The 7,482-nt window shown below is 40.5% G+C and overlaps 1 long non-coding RNA gene across 1 annotated transcript; it reads left to right on the top strand.

The window, feature by feature from the left end:
• The first annotated feature begins 2,428 nt into the window (after positions 1–2,428).
• Positions 2,429–3,215, top strand: LOC120402218. The gene is made up of 2 exons (XR_005597067.1): positions 2,429–2,506; positions 2,650–3,215. It is a non-coding gene; the product is annotated as an uncharacterized LOC120402218 (long non-coding RNA).
• Positions 3,216–7,482: the final 4,267 nt, after the last annotated feature.

The following is a 7,482-nucleotide window of genomic DNA, read 5'->3' on the forward strand; positions in this document are numbered from 1 at the left end:
GAACCCTCCATGACAATGTGCTGTGATGATAGATCAGTAATTGCAGTTGGTCTGAGCGGTCCTTGCAGATGTTATTTTGAAGGTAAGCTACCGAATAGACAGCTGCAATTGGTCAAACACCGCAGTGTCGGGATCTAGTATGGGTAATAATACTGTGAATGGTACATACAAAGAGCCCAAGACTGCATGACCTTTTCAAATAACACGAGCCTTGATTCAGGTATGGTGTCATTGATCTCAAGTTTCTAGTAGTCCTAAAGGCATATTTTTTTGCAGGATCTTATACAATTTTTCCTCTCCTTACCCAATTTAGGGACATACTGGACAATATCATTTAAGGAGTTCATTTTTAACAATGTTTGGGATTTTATCTTGTTTCAAATCATTTTGAGTGCTGGTTATAGCCTATGCATTGTTTATATTAACTATTTATTTCTTTATTTGCGGGGGGTCTGATTATACAATATAGCAATGTTGTGCAAATTATTAATAATATTTTTCTTTGATATCTAACTCTTCCACTTTTGTTTCTTATTGTGGAACAACTGCTTTTGTGAGGAGAGTGCGTGCCTGTGGTGTGAAACAAATGTGGAGTAGTGACATCACATGGACAGCTTCCATAGTTGTATGTTTTGCGATTAACAACACTGTTCTGTAACAAGCCATGGTGATGGAGCCACCCTTCACCATTTCCTACAATGGCACAGTGGTCCTCCATCCATAGCCTAAATTTCTGCCCCAGGTGGTGACTGACTTCCAGCTCAGCCAGTCAATTACACTATCAGGAGTCTTTCCCAGGTCTCACATACACTCAGGCAAATTGAGACTCCACAGCAAGACACTAAACGCACGCTCACTTTTTATTTAAACAGTACCAAATACTTCAGAAAGTCCCCATATATTTTCATATACATTAAAAAGAATACTAAGGGTCTGACTAGTTCTTCTCAATGATTATCCGGATGAGTTAGGCTATGTATAGAAGCGACCAACAGGCTAGCAACTGCAACCCTCCCTGCAAGGGTTAAGGCACACACTTTACTATGCCAAAGGCAGCCACTTTGGCATGCCTTAAATTTGTTCCCATTGTTGAAATCTGCAGCTCTGCATTTTGGAGTTCTAGCTACACATTCACTAAACATTTAGCCTCCAGGGCTGATGCACAGTTTGGTAGCAGTATTTTGGCCACTGTTTAATTAGGATTCCATTTTCCACTTTCCTCATTTCACAGTATGACTTATCAGATGAACCCAAGAATGGCAATGTTTAGCGGCTACTCCACTCAGGCAGAGGACCTCTGGTTAGAGGCAAGTAACCTCATATTTTTCAAACCTTCCCTCCACGTATGCCGGCCATTAATATTTTCATAAAATGTGTTTTGTTTCTTAAATAATGTATTAAAAATTTGAACCAAAATCAGTTAATTTACATGACTGGAGAGTTTCATTGTTAGATTGGGCAATGAAAGGAAATATTTCTGACTGATGACCTGCTTTAGGCTTTTGATTTCATTTTTGAAATTGCCTGAGGCCAATGAGACATGACCCTTTTTAAGCAACGTAAGGTATGTGATTTTTTTAAATTCTGTTTTTGAACTATGAAGAATACATTGTCTTTAATTTCTTTGGCCTAGATTGTGATACGCTAACGCATGCTGATAGACCTTTACCTTATAGCTAGCCCCAGTGGAATCAGTGTGACTACTGTGGAGTAAGACACTACTTAACCTGAGTAAGGGTATTTAGCTGATGTCCTCTTCCTTTGTTAAAAAAACTGGCACAGATGGGGTTGTATCATGCAGTGGCAGCTCTAGAAATTACGCTGCCCCAAGCAGGGCGGCGCGCTCGCCGCCCTTCCCCGGTCCCGCGGCCGGGGCAGAAGTGTCTGCGGCGGGTGCGCTGGTTCCGCGGCTCCGGTGGAGCATCCGCGGGACCAGCGCACCCGCCGCAGTCATGCCTGCGGGAGCTCAAGCAGAGCCGCAGGAAGAGGGGACCCTCCGCAGTCATGCCTGCGGCAGGTCCGCTCGTCCCGGGGCTCCGCCATAGCCAAATGCTGCCCTGCCGGGACAATGCCGCCCCACGCGCCTGCTTGGCGCGCTGGGGCTGGAGCCGGCCCTGGTATCAGGGCTATTGAGGGCCCCCTTTGGGTCCCAGAAGATCTGTCCTGCTAATCACAGGCTTTTGCATTTGTCTATTTGTAGGTGAGCATACATTCTCTCTCTACAGCACACCTATGAAGCTTTAGACAAATGTCAATAACTTACGATTTCAAATAATTAATCTTCACAATAATAGCCCTAGGAACTAAGTTACCGTTAGGATAATAGCACTGATGGCCTTTTTCAGGCCACTAGTCACTTGGCTGAAAGGGCGGTCTAAGGTTTTATTTATTATTGTGACATCATCATGGAATAATGATGTAATTAGCACATGCTTCCATAGTAACAAAACAGAACAGCTGTTGACCAAGCAGTTTGATCTTTACAGACAAATATGTCATCGTTGATGTAATTGCTTTAAGTTTAGAAGCAAAAAAATAGCATGACAAAGTCAATAAGAGTACATTTATAGTCATTTGCTATAAAGTTAAATTGTTAAGGTTTATGAAGCTGACTTACGTTAACTAATCTTCCTACCTTTTTCCTCACAGACAACTTGAAAAACAACAGGTAGGTCTTTGATGATCAAGACCTCCTTGAAGGATGGTAGAATATATTAACAGTGGTCTTCATCTAAGTAGAAAAGAACTGTCAGAAAAACTACCACAGTTAAGAGAAAATTGCATGAAACTGAATGACAGATTCAAGGTTTTCCTAAATAGACTTAAAATGCAAAGAACAACAAAGGTGGAGATGAAGAGAGACACTAGTTTTGACAGTTGCTGGTACTTCAAGAAACTTTTCAGGAAGAAAACCCAACAGACCAGGTGGCGGAAGGCTGTGAAATACAGACTGGCAAGCGAACAGGTCAAGGAAAAGAGAAACAGTGGAAAAAATGCCTCTTTTCTGGGACTGCTTAGAAGGTTGAGCCCTTGGAGAAAACAGTATGAGGGAGAAAAAGATGAAGCTAAGGAACTGATTGCTTTGGATTTATTAGGCATACGTTGTGGCACAGAGTAGAACGGGAAATGTGCATAATCTGATACTGAGCACATTCATACATATATTTTCTCTAATTTTCCTGCTACATGAATAAAGGCTATTTATTTATTCCTTAGTAAATTAAATGTAAACCAATTTAGTGCTGAGTAACAGATTTACTTTTTAAACTTTGGTATCATAAGGTCATTATTTTACTTGTTTTAGAAAGAAAACATTTTGAGGTTTGCTCTCAAGCAAGTTTTCATTGTTTAACATTCCAAGAGTTAAAGCCTTTAAGGGTAAAATCTAATCTAAATAAGAATGTGTGCTCTTCCACATGTGAGGACATTTTTTTTGCAAGTTTGTCTGTCTTTGTCTACACTGAGCAGTTAAGGAAAACCCCCCTTCTAGTTGGTACCAGTGAATCTCCATCCCAGTATATAACAGGCAATAGTGGTGAATCTGATGGTTGGTGCTCTGGACCCTTATTGTGCAGCCCAACTACACAGTGGTTTTAGAGTTGACTTGCTTATCTGAAGATCAGCTGCATTGAGCTGGACCTATTTGGGTCATGGATACACATTAGTTCTAGTTCCTGCTGAAACCAGGAAATACATGAACATGAAACAAGAGGTAACTGAATGTTTCTGAAAAAAAGCGTTCAGATTACATTTCAGCCAAGGTTTGGATCATGCTTTACTGTAGAAACTGAATGGATTCACCATATTCTGCAGAGGCACCAGATACATTTTTAATTCAAATAGGGACAGCACAAAGGCTACAATCAGCATGCCTGCCTCATAGAAAAATGCTCAGAACAGTCCTGAAGACTTTGAAGGCTTGTTGACCATCTGCTGTTCAAGTCACATATCTGACTTTCAACAAACTTAATTGGCAATTACAGACCCAGTGCAGCTGGCTAGATTATCCTCCAATCTTGAAGGCATTTTTTACACTCAAATTACATTTTCCGGGGGCGGGGTACTGTGAAGTTGATGTACAAAGTTGACTGTGCAGGCAGGTCTTTGAAATCAAGGAGGAAAGTTTGTAGTGTTTGGCAGTCATCACTTTTGCAGCAGCCAGGGCCTGGCAATCAATGAGTTGAAGTGGTGAGTGGACAGAAAAGCATCACTGCTCTAAAAGTTCAAAGGCAGCTCCACTTACAGCTGTCTTTTGTATGGGGACACATCTGGTAGGAAGCTTCCTATAAGAAAAATAAATGGAAGCTTCCCTTCACCACCAATAGGTTCTGACGATTGAATTAAAAAATTGGGTAATCTGGGCGACTGGTTGCTGGTGTTACAGCCACAAATATTGCTGTTAGGAAAGGACATGTAGTGGCAGTGTTGAAGCTATATCTAATAGCTCTTATCAGCTTCAGCCATTGCAGGCCATATGGCAGTCATCTTTGTTCCAATGCATCTCTTTTGACTTTTGACATTGATATGTCTTCACTGCCCCCCCAAAAGGTGTTTTAGTGAGATGATAATACACATTACCTATCACTGCAAAATCCTTGTGGAGATAAGATACAGATAGCTTATACACCCCATTACTACGACCACTGCATTGGGATTGACAGGGTTTAACTACACTGAGGTAGAGACTACCTTTTAAGACATAGACTTTAAGGTCAGATAGGATCATCATGATCATCTGGTCCGACATAAACAGAATATGGCTACCCTGACTCCCACAGACTCTGCTGGTTGAATCTACCACTACAGGCCCATAGTCATCCTTGTACTGAACACAAAGCCTCTGTGGTTAGAGCATCACCATAAACTGCAGTTAGCATAGTAGGAGGGAGAGGGGGAAGTCTGACTGGACCAATCTTATAATTCATTGATACATTTTGGGCTTCATCCCAACCAATTTCCAATGGGCATAGACAAGTGCGACCTTGCGCAAGGGGGCTTTAGCCACCCCCACTCCCCAAAATTTGTTTATGGGTTGTATTAATAAGCCCTTTGTGGTAGTGTCATGGGGTAAGTACTAGGGCTGTCGATTAATCGCAGTTAACTCACACGCTTAACTCAAAAAAAGTAACTGTAATTAAAAAAATTAATCTCCATTAATAGGAGTATTAAACAATAGAATACCAATTCAAATGCATTAAATATTTTTGGAAGTTTTCCTACATTTTCAAATATATTGATTTCTTTTACAACACAAAATACAAAGTGTACAGTGCTCACTTTATCTAAATTTTCGATTACAAATATTTGCACTGTAAAAATGATAAACGAAAGAAATAGTATTTTTCAATTCATCTCATACAAGTACTGTAGTGCAATCTCTATCGTGAAAGTGTAACTTACAAATGTAGATTTTTTTTGGTACATAACTGCACTCAAGAACAAAAAACTCTGTAAAACTTTAGAGCCTACAAGTCCACTCAGTCTTATTTCTTGTTCAGCAAATTGCTAAGACAAGTTTATTTACATTTACGGGAGATACTGGTGCCTGCTTCCTATTTACATCACCTGAAAGTGAGAGCAGGTGTTTGCATGGCACTTTTGTGGCTGGCGTTGCAAGGTATTTATGTGACAGATATGCTAAACATTCGTATGCCCTTTCATGCTTCAGCCACCATTCGGAGGACATGCTTCCATGCTGATGATGTTAAAAAATAGTGCATTAATTAAATTTGTTATTAAACTCCTTGGGGGAGAATTGTATGCCCCCTGCTCTGTTTTACCAACATTCTGCCATATATTTCATGTTATAGCAGTCTTGGATGATTACCCAGCACATTTTGTTTGATTATGAACACTGTCACTGCAGACTGGACAAAATGCAAAGAAGGTACCAATGTGAGATTTCTAAAGATAACAACAGCAGTCGACCCAAGGTTTAAGAATCTGAAGTGCCTCCCAGCATCTGAGCGGGATGAGGTGTGGAGCATGCTTTCAGAAGTCTGAAAAGAGCAACACTCTGATGCGGAAACTACAGAACCCGAACCACCAAAAAAGAAAATCAACCTTCTGTTGATGGCATCTGACTCAGACGATGAAAATGAACATGCATCGGTCCGCTCTGCTTTGGATCCTTATAGAGCAGAACCCGTCATCAGCATAGATGTATGTCCTCTGGAGTGGTGGTTGAATCATGAAGGTACATTTGAATCTTTAGCACATCTGGCATGTAAATATCTTGCGACGCCAGTTACACCAGTGCCATGCAAATGCCTGTTCTCATTTTCAGGTGACATTGTAAACAAGAATTGGGCACCACTATCTCCGGCAAATGTAACTTAACTTGTTTGTCTGAGCGATTGGCTAAAGTAGGACCAAGTGGACCTTTAGGCTCTAAAGTTTTACATTGTTTTATTTTTGAATGCAGTTTTTTTGGTACATAATTTGACATTTGTAAGTTCAACTTTCATGATAAAGAGATTGCACTGCAGTACTTATATAAGGTGAATTGAAAATACTTTCTTTTGTTTTTTACAGTGCAAATATTTGTAATAAAAATAGTGAGGCAAATAGAAAGGAGTACAAACACTGCCAACTTAAGTGCAAGGGTGTAATAAGAAAAGCCAAAGAGGAGTTTGAAGAACGGCTAGCCAAAAACTCCAAAGGTAATAACAAAATGTTTTTTAAGTACATCAGAAGCAGGAAGCCTGCTAAACAATCAGTGGGGCCCCATGACGATCGAAATACAAAAGGAGCGCTTAAAGACGATAAAGTCATTGCGGAGAAACTAAATGGATTCTTTGCTTCAGTCTTCACAGCTGAGGATGTTAGGGAGATTCCCAAACCTGAGCTGGCTTTTGTAGGTGACAAATCTGAGGAACTGTCACAGATTGAAGTGTCACTAGAGGAGGTTTTGGAATTAATTGATAAACTCAACATTAACAAGTCACCGGGACCAGATGGCATTCACCCAAGAGTTCTGAAAGAACTCAAATGTGAAGTTGCGGAACTATTGACTAAGGTTTGTAACCTGTCCTTTAAATCGGCATTGGTACCCAATGACTGGAAGTTAGCTAATGTAACGCCAATATTTAAAAAGGGCTCTAGAGGTGATCCCGGCAATTACAGACCGGTAAGTCTAACGTCGGTACCGGGCAAATTAGTCGAAACAATAGTTAAGAATAAAATTGTCAGACATATAGAAAAACATAAACTGTTGAGCAATAGTCAACATGGTTTCTGTAAAGGGAAATTGTGTCTTACTAATCTATTAGAGTTCTTTGAAGGGATCAACAAACATGTGGACAAGGGGGATCCGGTGGACATAGTGTACTTAGATTTCCAGAAAGCCTTTGACAAGGTCCCTCACCAAAGGCTCTTACGTAAATTAAGCTGTCATGGGATAAAAGGGAAGGTCCTTTCATGGATTGAGAACTGGTTAAAGGACAGGGAACAAAGGGTAGGAATTAATGGTAAATTCTCAGA

This window comes from Mauremys reevesii, linkage group 3, assembly GCF_016161935.1.
Source record: "Mauremys reevesii isolate NIE-2019 linkage group 3, ASM1616193v1, whole genome shotgun sequence".
Lineage (NCBI taxonomy): Eukaryota > Metazoa > Chordata > Testudines > Geoemydidae > Mauremys > Mauremys reevesii.